Raw genomic sequence first — 20,412 nt, 5'->3', positions numbered from 1 at the left:
TTTGTGGAGGGCCCCAGTCCAGCCAATGTTCATGCCCCTCTTGGCTCTGCTCCTGACTTTCTGGACTTCAAAATCGTGTCCCTAGATAGTTACTTTTATCACCTCCTCCCTGACCCACAGGTTTTCAGGTTCCTTTTTATGTGTTGTCTTTCCCTCTTAGTTTGTAAGGTCAGGATTAGCTTTCTTTTTGCTTATAATTTTATGCTCAGTGCTTAGTACAGTCCCTGGTACAAAGTAAGTATTTAACAAATGCTTGTTTCTTTGATTTGCCTTGCTTTACTTATTCTAGAATGCATATTTAATAATATTCTATTTAAAACAGAACAATAGATTTTATTATTTCAAGGAATATGTATACAGAAAATATACACATATATGTCTACATTAAATATACCATAGATCTGCATGTGAAATATATATTTCACATAATTGTGTGTACATGTATGTATGTTTTATATTATGTAGCCTCTTCCTTCAGCCTTTCTACAAATTTAGTTTAACTCTAGCTAAGTCAGACTCTGTAGGCCTTGGTTTCCTTTTCTGTAAAATGAGCATTTATGACTAGATGATCTATAAGGTCCTAAAATCTTATGTTTCTAAGTATTACTACATTTCATGACTTCTGTTCCTCCGTCAATGACAGTGTTAGGAATAATATTTATCATATTTTTAAAATGATGAGAGATATTCTTTTCAGCAATCATCAGCATTATATTCTGCCAATTCAAATCTTCTGATTGCCTTGAGGATATCTTTTTACCTTCACACTGACAACAATGCTTATTCTTGAGATTTCCCTTGCTGTGTAAGTGAAGTCCCTCTGTGTACTCATTCATTTCATCTTTCCTTTTTACTGGATCCCTGGTTGGGCCACTGAACCAAGGAGATCTGACCTAAATAGGATGCCAATTTGGAAAGGAAAAATCAAAGGAGGAGGGAGTAATGGTGACAGTCATAGAGGATGGTGAGCAAAAGCAATATTTGAGGAACACAGTTCAGCTTTGGTTTTAATCGCATTGTCTCAAAAGAGAAAACATCCTGTTTTATGCTTTTATGGTTTTTTATGTAGAAGACATATTTCTTAGCCTTCAAGAAAGTGATTTTAGAATCATAGCTTTAAGTAGGGAACCTAAAGATTTTTCTTTTAATTTTATTTCAAGATACCAGTTACTAATTGACTCTCCACTTATGAACAAGAATGAACTTTTTACCTTTTTACCTGTGAAATGGCTCCTATTTCTCTGGAATGAGAATTAAAATAATAAAATTTGTATCATTTATTCATTCAGCAAACATTTTAAAACTACCTACTATATTTCAGGCATTGTGTTAAGTATTTAGGATTAAGTGGCAAAAAGAATTGGCCCTGGATTCTAGGAATTTACATTCTATGGGGGGTTTGGGGTTACAAATAATAACTAACTTTTAATAATAGCTACCATTTACATAGCATTTACTATGTGGCTTTACAGCTATTATCTCTTTTACTCATATCACATAAATAAATTTAAAATAGATACAAATGAATTGCATGGAAAGGATCTAGCTACTGGTGAGATTAGTAAAGGCTTTGTACATAGAGCAGCATGAGCTTAGCTATGGAGGAAGCTAGGAATTCTAAGAAATGAGCATAGAAGACTTGTATAGGGACACATTACACATAGGCATTAAGGCAGGCAATGAAATCTTATATAGAGGGGGCAGCAAATGTGCTATTTAGGTTGGAATATAAAATGTGTGAAGGGGCATAAGCCTAGAAAGGGATACCAGGCCTGGATTGTGAAAGTCTTTCTTTATATGACAAATAAATAGAGGAGCTCACATTTTATCCTAGAGGCAGTAGTCACTACAGTATTTTAAGGGGAGTGATATGGCCACTGTTTCAGTACCCTCAATTTGATGACTGCAGGGAAAATAGTCTAGAGAAGAGATTCCTATTCAAGGGTTTTTGAATGTGATTTTTTAAATAATGATTATATTTCTGTTACAATTCTATGTGTTTTATTCTATAAATTTACAAACGTTATTCTGAGAAGTCCATAGCCTTCACCAGACTGCCAGAATGGCCCATGACACAAAAACTTCAGAACACTTGATTAGGAACCTGAAGAGGCTATAGGAGAATGTAGCAGTAATCTAGGCAGGAGTATTGAGTGCCTGAACGAGGGTGGCAGGAATATCGTACCCTGTGGCTACCTCAGTTGCCATCAGACAGGCCCTTGGTGTAATTCCCAAGACTGTATAACATACTCATCTTCATCTGGGATGCCCTTGCCCTGCCATACTTTATGGGGGCCAGACTTTGATTGTAATATTTTGATAAATATAGGAGTTGATCGATGATTTGTTGGAGAGTACTAAGAGACATCCATGTCAAGTGAAATGGTGAAGTCCCATTTCTTGCTGCTGAGAATCACTATCAGCATGTTTTGACTCATTACCCTGAGCCTTCATCAGCTGATGGAACTAATTTTTTTTTCATCAGCTGATTAAGATTCAAGATAATGAGTCAAAACATGCCAGTAGTAATTCCCAACAGCGCTGAAGACAGGATGTTAACTTCTCCACACACATACATGCATACAGACAGACACAAAATGAAACACAGCCTTCAAGCATATGGATGGGTTCATTCCATTAATGAAAAAGGTGACAATTTTGCATATACCTAGAAAATGAAAGGGGAGGGGGTGAGGATCCACACACAGACCAAACAACTGAAATGATTGCCAACAATTTTAATAGGAAGAGAGGGATGATACAGAATTAATGCATGAAAAACACAGTTGCAAGGGAAAAAAGAGAGACAGCAAATAGGAAATTGTTATACATAAATATATGTGGAATCTAGGAAAACCAGAATTCCAAATGCTTTGTTCATTTTCCTGAGTCAACAAATGTACTAGAGAATGTTTTTGATGGCAATTGTTACTTGGAGCAACTGTATCTAAGGTTAAAGTTCCAGGAATTTTCCACAACTGTTCTGTGTTCTGTTGGTCTTTTGTCTAACTACAAAATATTGAATTTTATGTAAGAAAGTTTTTCATTGAATACAAAATCCCTTAGGAAGATAGATAGATAGATGGATAGATAGTTGGATAGATAGCTGGATGGATGGATAGATAGATAGATAACACTTAAATCACAATATGTTCCAAGCACTATGCTAAGCATTTTATGATTAACATCTCATTTTCTCCTTACAACAACAGTGCAAGATAAATACTAATATTCTCCCCTTTTGTGGATGAGGAAACTGTGTCAAATAGGGGTTAATTGACTTTCCATGAATCATATAGTTGGTAAATGTCTGAGATGGGATTTGAACTCATGTCTTCCTTACTCCAGATCTGACATTCTATCTACTTAGTTATCCATTGGGAAACTACCTTTGGAATGTATTGTTTAATGTGATCAGTCACCTTGTAATGGAGCCCAGAGGTTTAGCGACAGTAATTACTGTTGAAAAGATTCTATGAAATGTGTGAGGATGGTTAGTGTAATTGAAATTAGAAAAGTTAAATATTTCCTGAATCTGGTAACAGTGTAACATTCCAAAAGTGGAGGAAGGGTGGGCAAAAAGTCCACAAGTTATCAGTTTGAGTGTCTCTGTTTGAGTAAATGAACTTATAAAATTTGGTATGAAAAGTGCTGTTTTATAACATGATAAATGTTAAATTATGTCAGAAATGATAGTATCAGTGGTAAACAAGGAGCCAACAGCTTAGCCTGTAAACAATTGCTATGATCCTCATATCTTTGACCCAGGAGGCCTGGGGTGGCAGATTCCATAATAGCAAGAAAAGATAGCTATTAAACACGCAATTAAAGATACATTCTATGTGTATTATGCAATAGTAATAGTCTTAATGTTAAAAAGGAATAATTAATTGGAACACTCTTACAATTGCATTGTGTTTATCAAGGTAAGGACAACGAATAATACTAAAATTACTAAATAGATGAAATATTTAAAAAGATGAAAAATAGTTTTTGTTTGCCTCCTTAACTTCTAAATTTCTATTGCCTAACTTGTCAGGTGTCAAAGACAATGTACCCGTGAATATTAGAAAAGCAGTGGCATTTACCATTCTGTGATTTATAATTTGTCACTGATGGGGAACAATTGGCATACTCGCCATAAAAGACCTACTCATAAACAACTTCAAAGAGTATTTTAATTGATACATGATTTGCCACATGAAGAAAACCCTGGCTTTTGTACTTGGAAATGTTTTGCTACAAGACAACCTTTGTAGCCACACATTTACAGACCCATCTTCTCACTGGTAGCATACATTTACTAACTAGATAATTGGTGGCACAGTTCTTCCATCATAAACATTGTTATCAGTTAATTAAACTTGAAATGCAGCTTTGTTCCACAGCATATTTTGTCAGATTGTTTTCCTTATTTATTTATCATCATAAAATTTTACTTGGTGACTGGCAGCTTCTCAGCCTTCCAATAATAATATAAATCAAAACATAAGATTTTAGTCTTCGTGCAATTTCCTTTTGGTCTGAAAATATGAAACCAGATGTTTTTGGCATGCTAAAGATGCTTTTCATCTTTTTTTAGATTCTTTCAGTGCAGTCAAAGTAAATGCATTTTAAAACCAACTTATGAAAGTTAAATTCCCTTTGTTCATCTGGGTATAGTCTGGTTTGCATTGATGCAGCAGCATCGAGAGACCTTTCAGATAACATACTGAATACCACTGAAGAATTACACATGTGGGCCTAAAGTTTCAGACAGCAACAGGAATTGTATTAATAGCAGATCAGTCGATCCATAGTGTAATTTAAACCATTATTTACCAAAGGCCTTCCCTAGCAGCTTGCCAGAAGGTAGAGGGGAGGATTGAACAACTACCAACATGACCTAGAATATTTTTACATTATCTGGCTAATGTGCCTTATTTGTTCACATAGTTGTCACATACTTGTTTCAGCTTTAAAATGTGTGGCCCACAAAAGCATGCTCATTGGCATTTCCTTTAATGACGAATCTCATTTTAGTAGACATTACCTTATATCTCAGCCTAAGGCTATCAATGCAACATCTAAACATTCCCAGATGGACCCCTCTTTAATAACGTTAAAGGGATCAGATGAAACTGCAGAGAATATAGGTCAGTAAGTAGGAATTGGAATAGAGCATCAATTGGACTGGGCTCACTTATAGATGGACCCAGAAGACTATTAAACCTCTGGCCTATTTTGCGATTTTGGTATTGACATTCTTAGAAAAGACCGAAACATTTTGGTACATTCAGTTCAAAATAAGAATCACAGAGTAATAGAACTGGAAGTGACCTTAACTATTGTTTGGTGTAAGAATCCTTCATTTTTCCATATGAAGAAACTCAGAGAAGATGTGATTTGTCCAAGACCACTCACAACTAGTATCATCCCTGGAATTCAATCCCAGATCTCCTGCCTCCCAGTAAAGCAGTCTATTGTAATGAAAAGAGCTCTGGACTTAGAGCCAGGAAAGACCTAGGTTCTTTGACCATGGTCAAAATACCTCTGAGTCTCAATTTCTTCATCTGTAAAATGGAATAACAACACCTACAGTGCCCATTTTGTGGGGTTGTTTTGAAGAACAAATGTCATCCTGTGTATAAGCCATTTATGTGAACTTTCAAATGATACATTAATTGCATTTATGATTATTACTATTATGATTATTAATTGTTATTACACAACACTATCTCAGCATACTATGCACTACATATCATACTAGAGAGTGGAAATACAAAAATGGAGATGCCAGTCTCTACTCTCAAGAAGCTTACAGTCTCTTGGGGAGGATAAGTTCTACGCAGAAATAAGAGGAGGGTGGATTGAATTGTCTCTAATTTGTTATAATTGTTTTAAACTTCTCCCTGAAATAAAGACCTATTTGTCTATTTATCTATTTGATGATATTCTTATGGTACTGTTCATTTAGTTCAGTGAACATTTATTAAACAGTTGCTATGTTCCAGAGGCTGTACTAGCCACTAGGGATGTAAAGACAAAAATAAAATAGAAGTTTTGTTCTTATGGAGCTTGCAAACTTCTGATAGGAGTTAATTAAAGATGGGAAAGGAGAGGAACATGGAAAGGTAAAGGTAAGATGAAGAGGAGAGGAGGAGCCAGAAGAAGGGGTATTAGGGGAGGGGGAAAAGTGACGAAGAAGAAAAGAAGGGCAACAGAAAGAAAAGAAAAAGATAGGAAGGAGAAGGATCAACAGGATGAAACCAACAAGTTCAGGAATAGCTTAGACATAGCCATAAAATATTAGCTAATAAAGATGCTAAGTATAGCTCTTTATTTTCTCAGGTGCCTCTCAAAGATATAAATGAATGAATTTCTAATGTGGAATATTGTGCCACATGTAGCATGCATGTGTATGTATAATATTGGGGGCTGAGTCATTATCTATTGTTCTTCAAATCAAATTTATATATGTGTATATTTATACACATGCACACATATGTGTATGTCTGTATGTATATACACACATATAGTGAGTGACCTTCTGAATGGCTCTGATGGAACACAAGGAAAAGTCATCTCACATGTGTATTGGCAATCAAAATGGGCTCTTAGCACTTATTCAACCAAGTTCCCTTGAAGAATTTGGCCTTTGTTTCCTTGATTAAATTAGGAGTCCTTGATGACCTCCTTGCCTCAAGGGAAAGCCTAGCTTACATGGGTTTGAGTGACATGTTTGTTACCTCAGAGGCTTTTGGACCATGTGGGTTTACGTTGCATTTTTGTGACAATTTTAGGTCACTTGGGTGAGTCACACGTGTGACTCACCTTTGACCCTGAACAAGATATATAAACACAGAGGTTGGCTTTCTGTTTTGGAGCTCTGAGCCACAGCAGGAGTGGCATGTGACTCTGGGCCAGCCGTTGTGGAGCTACCGGCTGAACTCAGATGTTGATGATTCCTTGGTAACTAAGAATTGTATTTGGTCTGTTTATAAATGTATGTTTGTAAGTTGTTTGTATTTGCTCTGAAGTTCAGTGTGCTGGCTTCTCTGCCTGAGCTGAGAGAATGATATTTGTATGTTGGATTAAAGTAAGATTGTTAACTCCTTAACATTGCTTTCCTTAGTAAAGCAGATCAAAAGAACCTGTATTGGCAGCTTTCTATGTGCTGGTTGTTGGTGGGTCTTAAACCCATACACCAACTGCTAGAAGATTGTTGCAACAACATGTTGTGGTATATGCCTATAATCCCTGCTTCCAGGGAGGCTGAGGCTGCCGTGTCTGTCAAGCTTTGAGGTTCTAAACTAGAAATCAGTGATGCTGATCAGGCGTCTATAACAAGTATGATATCGGTGAATGAGTATTGTAGTGTCCAGAAACCTGGGGCCACCAGTTGCCTAGGGAATATGAAAACACTAAATAAAAGTGTTTATTAATAGAGATAGATTGGATACAGTGGATAGGTGTAATTACATTCTTCTAACATTCAGAGACTTTTGAATTATTGAACTACATCATGGCACATTCATAGCAATAGAGATAATAGGTTTTGTCTAATCCCTAAAGCCACATCCCTAATTCCTTGCAACCATTGATTAACCCTTGTTTATTTACCATATTTTTATAATTAGTTTTTCATAAAAAATTGTTCATGGGTCCTTATAACATCTCTAAAGTAATATTATTCATTTTGTATCAACCCAATTGTAATGCTTGAAGGTACCCCTGAGTCCAACCTTGATTATTATTTACTTGTCCAAATTAACTTTAAGGTAGTTAGATACAATTTTTGAGACAAGTAGCATTGCTAAGATTAGAGATTTTAATTTCATACTAATTTAAAAATTACTGATCTATTTCCTTCAGCTAAATAAACTATAACTAGGTTTAAGTACTTAGGTAAAATTTTCTGCATTATTTTATAGAAAAAAAGTCTTACTTATTGGTCTCATTTGCTTATCACCATAATATTCTCTTCATTTGAATAAGAGAGTGACCTGTTACCCTTCTCCATCCTCTCCTGAAAGAGTATATAAAAAGAAATATAAAGAAACTAAAATACTTCTTACTATATAAAATCACTTCAGAAATAATACAGGAACCATGTGTATCAATTCTTGGTGGTCTGAAAAAAAATACAACAGTAATTCACTAAATGGTATACACTTCCAAATTTTGCCTAATTTACCCCAAGGGAATAAATTGCTATAATAACCATCCAGCCCATAGAGGTAAATTCCACAGATCACAGAATTTGGAGATCAATAAGACTTTTAGATATCATCTAGCATCACCCCCCTCATTTTCCCACTGCAAAAAAAAAAAAATGGAGACCAGAGACTTAACATGACTTGTCAAAGGTCTCAAAGGTAGTAACTAGCAAATTCAGGCTTTGAAGTCACACTGTTTGACTCCATATCTTGAATCCTTTCCATTACACTACACTACTTCTCCATTAAGTAAAGCAAAAGATAAAGTTTTGTGTCCTTGAGCTAATGTGACTTCTCACTCAGAAATGAAGGCTGAGAAAGAAGTTTTAGTATGATTTCTTTAGGAAATAGCTTTGATTCTGGGAGTAGATGAGTTCTAAATTAGTTTTATTTTTGAGGCTCATTGGGTTTTGAGGGTCTTTGGGGACACACATGACAGCTGTCACTAGGGGAGGAAGTGTAGTAGCTATAGTGTATGGAATGGCAGGGACGTTGGCTTCAGTTGGTCCCTTCTGGAAGACATTTTCTCTGTGATGAAATATTGTTTTGATCATGATGATCTTTTGGCAAAATAAGGTTTTCATCATATGCCTGAGTTTTTCTCAGTAGCATTACTTTGGGGTGTATAGCACTTGTACACACTGCAATTTCCAAGAAGGAAAATAGACATTCAAAAAGGAAAAAAAAGAAAGAAAGAATGATGTTCAACCAGATGCTACATTCTGCATTATCAAGTAAGATGATTTTTTTTTCATCTCCTAAAATTCAGAATTTATAAGAACTTTTGTCATCCTTATTGATTGTAAGCCATATCACCACATAATGATGCTGGGGGACTCAGTAAAAGCTCAACATATCCAAGGAAGGATGGACTTGATGTAGAAATACTAATGGTACTGAAAAAAGAAAATGCTCAAATCCTTATAATGTACAATTTATAAAGTTCATGAAAAATAAGAGAAGCCTAAAATGTTTTAGAAACAAATTCTTTGTGGTTTAAATTCAATAAAGGAGCTGGGAAAAAGAGGGGGAAAGTATACATACCCTTTGTCAAAGCCAGGAGTTTGAAAGAGTCAAAACATAGCTGTCAGACAATATATGGGGAGGGTAAACATTGCATTTAAGGTTAATGTGAGACAAACCAGTTAGAAAAGCACCACTCTCACTAGCCTCTGATAGGTAAGTGTGTTAAAGAACTTCCTAAAACCTTAACTATTCCTCAAGAGACCTTTGTTCCATAATAATTTGAAAGTTTCATAAATTTAGTTTATGCTATAGGATAGTGGTAGTACTTTCCCTCCTCGCCCGCTGTTAAGGACCTTTATGTTCTTTCTTTTTTTCCTTAAAAAATTATGAGTCATCTATGTGAAATAAATCATCCTTTTCAGAAATAGTCCTAGATTCTAAATCAGTAGTGAGAGTGCCAAAAGGTTTCCAAATACAAAATATGCTACATGTGCATGTTTTCATATATTCCCAATAAACACACATTAATTTTGTTGTGATTTTCTAGGATGCACATGTAAGTGAGACTCACAAAATAATTGCCAACCTCCAAAAAATAATTTACTTTAGCTATGAAACATTCCACACAAAAATCTGGCAAAATACACAGTGGAGAAATATGACATTAACCATTTTCATTCGTTATACTAAACACACAACTGATCCAGGGGAGGAATTTGAATCTAAATTATTTTTTATATGAAATGGATTTGTTTATCACAGATACTGAGCACACCATACAGATATCAGAATCAGTTCTTGATGTTTTGATCATTTCCAGAACATGCACATTTCCTCATTTATTTTTTTTCCCCACAAGTTGAATAAGACATAACAAACACATCCTGCCACAGGCAAGCATAGCGGTAGGTCAGATACCTGTGTTGTATAAATCTTTACGCTGAGACTTTAAGACATTTTAACTTAGAACTTAGAAGTTCATTCAGTTTGATGACTATGGCAGCAAGCAATTATGACATTAAACAGTTCACAGAACTTAACCCAAGACCTAAAATTGTTTAATTTTTTTTAATGATTGATTTGTGCCTCTCCTGATGTGCACAGACCATTGTAGAGTTTGAAACCCTTCTTAACTGCCCAGGCTTTGTTGTAAGCACCAGTGACTTCATTCCATTTCCCAAATGTCTCCAGTTATTAAAAATTATCAATAGAAAGTAATAGAAAGCAATGCAGACATACATGGATGATACAATTGTCGACATGTGCACTATTGGAGCGTAAAATATGAAGGATTGTTACTATTACTACTGAAATCTCACATTGAAGAGTTCACTTTAAAGCTGAATAATCATATTATATCTATTCACTCTATTATTTCTACATGCAAAGGCAGTGTTACCCTTTGTATTTGCTGCTCTTAATGCAATGTGCATGTGCTTTTATTTGGTAAAAGATGTGGTTTTAGTTTCAAAAGTATGTTTGGAACAGAACACCCTTTTAACTGGACCTAACAGAATATCTAAAAAGAATTTCCCTTCTATCAATAGCAGAACTTTGTAACAATTATAGTTGCCCAATATTTGAGGAGACTGAAAGGTTAGGAGATTAATTTCCCTGCCATTGGAAGCATTCAAAATCTCAAGAATATGTAATGCAAAGGTGAGTTCTTTATCACTAGATACTGTCAAAGCCTCAGTTTTTTTCATCTGAAAAAATAACAAATTGTATGAAATGGCCCAAATGTCTCTTCCAGATTCAAATCTGTTCCTATGAAGCAGGCCAGTTGTCACAGATACTGTAGAAAAGATTTCAATCTTGTTTGAGAGGCTGGATTAGAAGTCTTGTTGTAACTCTAAGTTTACAAGTCTAAATTTTGTTTTCAAGTGTAGAAATTGATTATATTTAGAAACTTGTTTGGATCACAGTGTAGCAGTGTAATATTAGAGCTGAGAGATCACAAAATTTATACCTGTTTTACACTTTCTCAAAACCTCCTATTTTCATAGCATCCCACAGTATCTACTACTATATTAACTATAAAGTTTAAAACTTGTAGAGAAACCAATGGCAAAACACAAGTTTCTGTTGCTTGATATGAATCAAGGTATACTTTACAACTCTTCCCACCCCGACCCTGAATGATACCGTATCTGAAGTCATGTCACCTTAAATAAAAAAAAATATAAGTTCCTTGAGGACAGGGTCATTTAAATTTAGTCTTTATATTCCTAGCACCCAGCAGAATGAGCATTTAATAAAGTCTTATTTATTGATAAATTGATTGGAGATAGAAGAGAGAAAATTGTAAATAAGAAGGGTGAGTGTTTGGGGTGAGCCATTTGTTAATTCCAAATATCCTTCTCTATAAGAACCTATTCAGTTTATAAGAGATATTAGTGTTGATGGTCAGTAGTGGAAGGGGTGGGCAAATGATAGCTGTTGGGTTTCACTAATACCCCTACCTCATATCCCATGGAAGTATTCTATCTCTTGCCTAGTCTTAGAAAGTACACACATGTGGTGACCTGTGTGGGGGTTAGCATGATCAACTTCAAAACTACATGCTATATAGGATGCCACCCATAGTTGACATTTTGACATCTTTGGCATTCCAAGTAATTTTAACTCTCAGAACAAGTACCAAGAAATAAGGACTTTAATTCCTTTTTTTCTGACCACTAACTTAGTAACCCAAAGAAATGCAAATGCAGTATTATACAATGAGAAACGATTTCTATAACGAAGGAGCAGAGTTTTGTGATGTAGCAAAGATTATATCAAATTATAAGCAAATACTAGGATAAGTGTTAGGAAAAGCTACAGAAATTAAGCCACCAGCAGGTTGCAAAGTACACAGAGTTTTAGTTCAGTCTCAAAGCCAGTCTCTACTATACCCTTTGTAATTATGTACTATTTTTATTATCTGTCTAAATTTAAACTTGATTTTCCAGTTTGATCAATTCTTCCTTTCAATTCATCTTGTATCTAAAATATGTTATAATTGGGTGACTGAAGATTTTCCAGTCTCTTGAATTTAGATATATTCTGAGATAAAATGTGATTAATGAATTCTAGAGATCTTCTGATCTAAAGAAATACTGGGTGGAAAAACAAGTAGTTACACATAACTTGATGGAGAAAACACCAGAATTGACAATTTTATCCTCTGTGACAAATATCTATAAAAAGATAATATTATGAGAAGAAAAGGGGGGAATTTGAAGAAGTTGATATTTTGGAGATGTAGTTATTGAATGATGAGAAAATGCTTTGTTTTAAATTCAGTTTAAAATAGGGAAAGAGAAAGATATAATGGAAGATGAATTAGGCAGCACAGCGAAGACAGTGGGGTAGAGTGAGCACTGTAGCTGAGCTCTCCTAACATTCTCCTCCAAACAGCTCTAAAATAGCATCTCAAATTGAATTATTGAGTGAAAAGCTAATAAGAGGTCAGGATAAGATATTTTTCCAGGCCAAGATAACTTAAGAGGTCAGAAGGAGAGGTCTGTGACAATGGGGTGGGGGCTGGCCTAGAGCATACATGGCAGCAACACCAGATGTGCAGTTCAGTGGTGGGAGAGCAGCAGCATCAGCAGCTTACAGGGCTCTTAGCTGACAGATTGTGAGGGGATTGGGCAACTGGTCAGAAAAGATTACAGGGGACTCCTGTGCTGGAATTGGGTGTGGGAGAGATGCTGTTTGGCAACTCCATTGCTGATATCCACTTTGGGGTCTCAGTTCCAGGGAAAAGAGGACCCCTTTCAATCACAAAGGAGCAGGAACCCTGAAGAGCAATAGTATTTGAGGTCACAAGTAAGCAAGGGCCCTGCCTGGATAAATAACAGAACACAAATCAGGAAAGTAGTGACTACACCTCTCCCCAAAATCACACCACATCGAAAGTACTGAAAACTTCCAGAATCCAATAACTAGTTCTGAAAATAGCAATTTGAAAAAGCCTAAAATTTGGGACAGTGGCCACCCTCCTCAAAAAAAAAGGTAAGAAAAGTTCAACTTTACCATAAAGTCAAAGTCAAGAAATAAACTGAAAAAATGAGCAAAGAATGAAAAAAGAACCATATCATAAAAAACTGCTATGGTGATAGAGAACAAGACACAAACTCAGAAGATCACGATGTCAAAAGAGCTATAAACAAAGCTTCAATTAAAAAAGTTAATTGAGCAGAAAGACAACAAGAGTTTCTGAAAGAGCCAAAAAAAAAACTTTAAAGAGTTATACAAGGAAAAGCTTTTACAATGGAATAGAAAATGGAGAAGGTGGTAGCCAACAACATTTGGACTTTCATCAGAATTGATTCAAAGAGTGAAGAACAAGCACACACACACACACACACACACACACACACATGCATACACGCACACACGCATGCACACATACAAACTCAGTCAGGAACAGAAATCTCTTACCCAACAGGAAAGTAGTAAGGGAAAGGAAAAAGAGAGAGGGGGAGTTAATAACAGGGAAAGTAGATTAAGGGAGACAGTGTTCAAAAACAAAACAGACTCTTGAGGAGGGACACGATAGAGAGAGAAGAATGAACAGAAAACAAGAGGGAAAAAACACAAATCATAACTTTGAATGTAAATAGGATGAACTCACCCATAAAGTGGAAGCAGATAAAATGTATTGGAAACCAAAATACAAAAATATATTGTTTATAGGAAACATACTTGAAGGGGCCAGAGAAGAATCTATTTTGCTTCAACTGAAGTAAAAAGAAAGCAATGACAGGGAGCACAGTCCCAGACCTAAGAAAGCAAAAATTGATCTAACTAAAAGAGATTACTAGGGAAAATATATTCTACTAAAAGGTACCATAGACAATGCAGTAATATCAGTACTAAACATATACACATAAAATGGCAGAGCAGACAAAGCCTTAAAGGAAAAGTTAAATGAGTTTTAGGAGGAATTAAACTGCAAAACTGTACTAGAAGGGGACTTCAACTTTCCCCTCTCAGACTGAGATAAATCTAACCATAAAGTAATTAAGAAAAAAGATAAAAATTGAATGCAGTTTAGAAGAGTTAAATACGGTATACCTCTGGAGAAAACCAAAAGTAAATAGAAAGGGATACACAATTTTCTCAGTAATACATGGCATTTTCATAAAAATTGACCATGTTTGAGGGCATAAAACCTCACAAACAAATGTAAAAAGGCAGAAATAATAAATGCACTCTTGGAAATAGCAGAATGCAATAAAAATTACATTCAATAAAGGGATGTAGAAGCATAGATTAAAATTATTTGGAAACTAAATAATCTAAGCCTAAACAATGAATTGGTCAAAAAAGAAAACATAGACATAATTTATAAATTCATTATATAAAATGACAACAATGAGGTAATATACCAACATTCATGAGATACTTAAGAGGAAAAATCATATCTCTGAGTGTTTACATGGATAAAAAAGAAAAATAAAAGCCTTTCCCCAAAGATGGCACCAAAGTAGAAGGAAGTCATGCTCCTCCCCAAGATAGAAGCCAAGTCCAAAGCTTTGAAAGCCAAGAAGGGAGTGTTGAAGGATGTCCATAGCCACAAAAAGAGGAAGATTTGAACATCCCACACCTTCCAGAGACCCAAGACACTAAGACTTCAAGGGCAGCCCAAATACCCTCTGAAAAGTGACCCCCTCAGAGTAACAAGCTTGATCACTATGCCATCTTTAAGTTTCCCTTGAGCCTGCGATAAAAAAAGACAACAATACCCTAGTCTTCATTTTGGACATCAAGGCCAACAGGCATTAGATCAAGAAAGTAGTAAAGAAGCTGTATGACATCCACATGGTCAAGGTCAACACACTGATCTGGCCTGATGGAGAGAAGGCGGCCTAGGTCCAACTTGCTCCAGGCTATGATGCTTTAGATGTTGTCAACAAAATTGGAATCATCTAAACTGTGGCCAGCTATCCCACTCCACCTATGATAAAAAGTTTTCCAGTAAAAAATAAATAAATAAACCGAAAAAAAGAAAAAAGAAAGAAAAAACAGATCAATGAATTGTGCATATAACAAGAAAAAGAACAAATCAAAAATCCCCCATTAAACACCAAAAAGGAAATTGTGAAAATCAGAGATCAATAAAGTTGAAAGTAAAAATTGCATTGACAAACTAAAATTAATAAATTAAACTCAGGTAAAAATTAATAAATAAAACTAGAAACTAGTTTTATGAAAAAATATATGAAACTTTGGAACTTTGGCTAATTTGATTTAAAAAAAGAGGAAAACCAAATTGCCAGTATCAAAAATGGAAAGAATGAATGTACCACTAATGAAGTAATGAAACTGGGATAGGTGGTATTTGCAGCAAATTTCTCTGATAGAAGTTTCATTTGTCAAATGTATAGGGAACTGAGCCAAATTTATTTTAAAAATTTAAGAGCCATTCCCCAAATGATAAATTGTCAAATGATATAAACAGGCAGTTTTCAGAAGAAATCAAAGCTATCAATAATCGCATGCAAAAAAAGCTCCAGATTGCTACTGTTTAAAGAAATGTAAATTAAAACAATTCTAAGGTACTAACTCCTACCTATCAGATTGGCTAACATAAGAAAAAGTAAAAGGACAGATGCTGCTGTGGTGTGGGACAATAGGTATACTAACACACTATTGGTGGAATTATGAGCTAGTCCAACTAGTTCTGGAGAACTATTTGGAACTACACCTAAGGGGTTATAAAGGTCTGCATATTCTTTGACCCAGCAATACAACTACTAGATCAATATCCAAAAGAGAAAAAAGAAAAGGGAAAAGGGCCTATTTTTACCAAAATACTTCTAGTAGCCCTTTTTGTGGTGGCAAAGAATTGGAAATGCCCATCAATTGGGGAATGGCAGAACAAATAGTGATATATAATTGTGATGGAATACTATTGTGGGGAGGTGGAGCCAAGATGGTGGAGAAAAGGGAGCAACTCACCTGAAATCACCCCAAAATCCCTCTGAACACCTTTAAATAATGCCATAAAACAATTTCTAGAGCAGCAAAACCCCCAAAATGACAGAGTGAAATAATTTCCCAGCCCAAGGCAACTTTGAAAATAGCAGGAAAGGTCTGACACACCAGGGTGGGAGTGGAGCACAGTACAGTGCTGGCCCCATAAACCAGGAGCAGGCCTTGGGAGACACAGATTCAGCAGTGGCAGCAGCTGTTTTCAGAGCTCTCAGTCCACATATGGTAAGGGGGTTGAACAACTGAACAGAAGGAAATTGCAGGGATTTATTTGCTGGCACTGAGGGCAGGACTCTGTTCCTTTGCCCTTATTCAGATCTGGGTGGCAGTGCTGGGTGGCAGTCTCAGGGTGAGGAGTAGTGGTAGCACACCAGAGCCTGTGGGCCTCAGGGGAGCAGGGACCCTCATCACAGTCCAGGGCAGAAAAGAGTGCTTATGGTAATTCACAGACCAGAGCACAGACCAGGAGAGTAGTAAACACGCCTCTCCTTAGATCATACAATGTTGGAAGAACTGAGAAGTTACAGGTTCCTAGAAGTGTCTCTGAAAACAGCTGAACAAAACCCCTGAAACTTGGGACAGTGTGTTCACCATCCTGGAAGCAGAGCACAACTTTAACAAAGTTTAAAGTCAAGAAATAGACTGGAAATCTGAGCAAAAACCAGAAAAAAATCTGATCATAGAAAGTTACTATGCTGGCGAGGAAGATAAAAACACACACACTCAGAAAATAACAAAGTCAAAGTTCCTACATCCAAGAAAAATATGAATTATTCTCAGGCCATGGAAAAGTTCAAAAAGGATTTTGAAAATCAAGTAAGAGAGGTAGAGGAAAAGTTGGAAAGAGAAATAAGAGTGATGGAAGAAAATCATGAAAAAAGATTCAACAGATGGGTAAAAGAGATGCACAAAATAAAATACCAAAGAAAATAATACCTTAAAAAACAGACTAGGCCAAATGGTAAAAGAAGTACAAAAAGCCAAGGAAGAAAAGAATGCCTTAAAAAGCGCAATTGGCCAGATGGAAAAAAGGCACAAAAATTCACTGAAGAAAAAACTCCTTAAGAAGTAGAATTAACCAAATGGAAAAGGAGTTACAAAAGCTCACTGAAGAAAATAATTCCTTAAAAAGACTTGAGCAAAAGGAAGCTTATAACTTTATGAGAAACCAAGAAACAATAAAACAAAACAAAAGGAATGAAGAAATAGAAGACAATATGAAATATCTCATTGGAAAAACAACTGACCTGGACAATAGATCCAGGAGAGATAATTTTAAAATTATCAGACTACCTGAAAGCCACGATCAAAAAAAGAACTTAGACACCATCTTTCAAGAAATTATCAAGGAAAACTGATCTGACATTTTAGAACCATGGGGTAAAACAGAAATTGAAAGAATCCACAATCACCTCCTGAAAGAGATGTCAAAATGAAAACTACCAAGAATATTATAGTCAAATACCAAAGCTTCAAGTTCAAGGAGAAAATATTGGAAGAAGCCAGAAAGAGGTAATCAAATATTGTGAAGCTACAGTCTGCATAACACAAGATTTGGCAGCTTCTATATTTAAAGATGAGAGAGGAATATGATATTCTTGAGGGCAAAGGAGATAGGATTACAACCAAGAGTCTGCTACCCAGCAAAACTAATCTTTCAGGGTGGGGGGGGAGTGGAATGGGCATTCAATGAAACAGAGGACTTTCAAGCATTCCTGATGAAAAGAACAGACATGAATAGAAAATTTGACTTTCATATAGAAGACTCGAGTAAAGGTAAAAAGAAAAGGTGAAAAGGCAAACAGTAAATGAAAATCTTAAGAGATGTAATTAGATTAAACAGTTTACACTCTTACATGGGAAGATGATTATTTGTAACTCATAAAACTTTCTTATTACTAGAGGAATTAGAAGAAGTGTACATATAGACAGAGGACAGAGGTATGAGTTGAATATGAAGTGATGATAGTTAAAAAATTACTATTGTGCTATAAGAAATGCTGAACAGGATGGGTTCAGAAAACCCTGGGAAAACTTAAATAAACTGATTAAGTGTGAAATGAGTAGAAGCAGGAGAATATTGTACACAGTATCAGCAATATGTAAAGATGATCAACTGTGAAAGACTTAGCTACTCAGCTCAAGACAATGATCCAAGACAGTTCCAAATGTCCTTTAATGAAAAATGCTCTCCACCTCCAGAGAGAGAACCATTAAACTCTGAGTGCAGATTAAAGTATACTTTTTCATTTTCATTATGTTGTTTGCCTTTTTTTTGCAACATCTCTAATATGGAAATGTTTTGCATAGCTTTACACATTTAATTGATATCATATTTTTTGTCTTCTCAATGTGTAAGTGAAGAGCTTCAGGGAGGGAAGGAATTTAGAACTGAAAATACAAAAAAGTTAAAAATAAATAAAATAAGAAAAAAATTTTTGAACAAATTCAAATTTGATTTATGTGCCCCAGGGCTTTAGTAGATTCCCAGCCAAAAGGAAAGTTCAATCAACTGCCCCAAACATCTCAGTCTAAGAGCATAGTCCAGTGGTGTCATAAAACCATAAAATATAATCTTGCAATGAATATTTTTCTTACAATTTTATCATCACCAAGATTCTTAATATAGAAAAGCAAAATCAAATAGTATTGAAACATGTGGCCTACAAGTTCTGTTTTTTTTTTAAATCAGGTACATCTTGTTTAATTCCTGTAAATCCAAACATTTACTATCTGTCTTGGGCTTCCCATGCCTAAGTAAACAGAAGAGAACAAATAAAATGTTCATTTTTAAGCGTACTTAACATAACTTTTTATCACACACTATTAACTATCACTATATTACCATACCAGAAAAAGTCCTGTTATGCAATTTGAATAGAAAAAAATGTAAATGCCTTGATATGCTTAAATGTAATTGCCTAGGTAATTGCATTGTTATTAATATTCAACTTAAACACATCTCATTATCATTATATTACACCTAATAATGATCAACATTCTTATTCAATAATCAATAGCACAGAGAGTTTCAGGTATAGTAAGTAAACAACAGATTCGTTTTGAAACATCATCTTAGAATTAGTGAGACAATCTATGTTGTGAAAAAGTAGAATCAAGACATATTTCAACACATGAAATTTTGTTACCCTCAGATGAGCTGATGCTACATAGGTGTCAAAGTGATTTTCCTAAAGTGTACTGATTCGTAAACTCCGGTAACTCCCTATCATGTGAGTATCAAATATAACATTTTCTGTTTGATATTTTTGTCCTAAGTGCTTCTTACAGATATTATCTCATTTGAGTCTTACAACCACCCTGTGAGGTAGATGTTATTATTATCCCCATTTTGAATTTGAGAAAACTAAAGAAAACAAAAGCTAAGTGACTTGCCCAGGGTCACACAGGTAGTACCTGAGATCAGATTTGAACTTTAATATTCCTGGTGCCAGGCCTAGAACATGCAGTATCTGGCACATAGTAGGCAATAAATGTTTACTCCTTTACCTCCCCTACTCTTTTCATTTATGTTTCTTTTAATTTGCATGCTTTCTGCCCCATTAAAATTTAATCTTTTGGGAAACAGGATTATTTGTGCATTTTTTATCTTCTTTTGTATTCCTAGTACTCAGAACTATGTTTGGCACCTAAAAATACTTGTTGATCAATTAACTTAGATGTAAATTTGGATGACACATTTACCAAATTTGCAGATGACATGAGTGTAGGATAGAACATGCACTGGATGAAATAGTTGGAATTCCAAAAGATCTAGGTAGGATAAAATGATGGTTCAAATTTAATAAAATAAAAAGTAATAAGAGTAAATGCAAAGTATGTCATCTGGAATAAAAATAAACTATAAAAAAAACAGGATAAAAGAAGAACACCATTGTAGGAAGGGCATTGGCAAATTGGAGGGAATTTAGAGGATAGATATTAGTATTTGGAGAGAACTAATAGCTATTTAATAAAAATTTCTTTTGGATTAAATGGGAATATTTGTTCTGGAGAGAAGAGCAACATTAGGGGCACATGACATCTTTCCCCAAGTATCTGAATTACTATCATGTAAATAAGGGATTAAATTTGCCCAAGTGGGCAAAACTATAAGTGATGGTTGGAATGAAGAAAAAGGCAGAGTCCTGATTATTGAAAGCATTCTATCTGAAGCTTTTAATTCCCTAACAAAAGGAAACTTTAATCAACTGTCCCAAACATCTCAGTCTAAAGAGCATAGACTAGTCAGGGTTGTTGTATG

The sequence above is a fragment of the Trichosurus vulpecula genome, chromosome 4, assembly GCF_011100635.1.
Source record: "Trichosurus vulpecula isolate mTriVul1 chromosome 4, mTriVul1.pri, whole genome shotgun sequence".
Classification (NCBI taxonomy): domain Eukaryota; kingdom Metazoa; phylum Chordata; class Mammalia; order Diprotodontia; family Phalangeridae; genus Trichosurus; species Trichosurus vulpecula.
Note: the sequence above shows the minus strand (reverse complement) of the source record.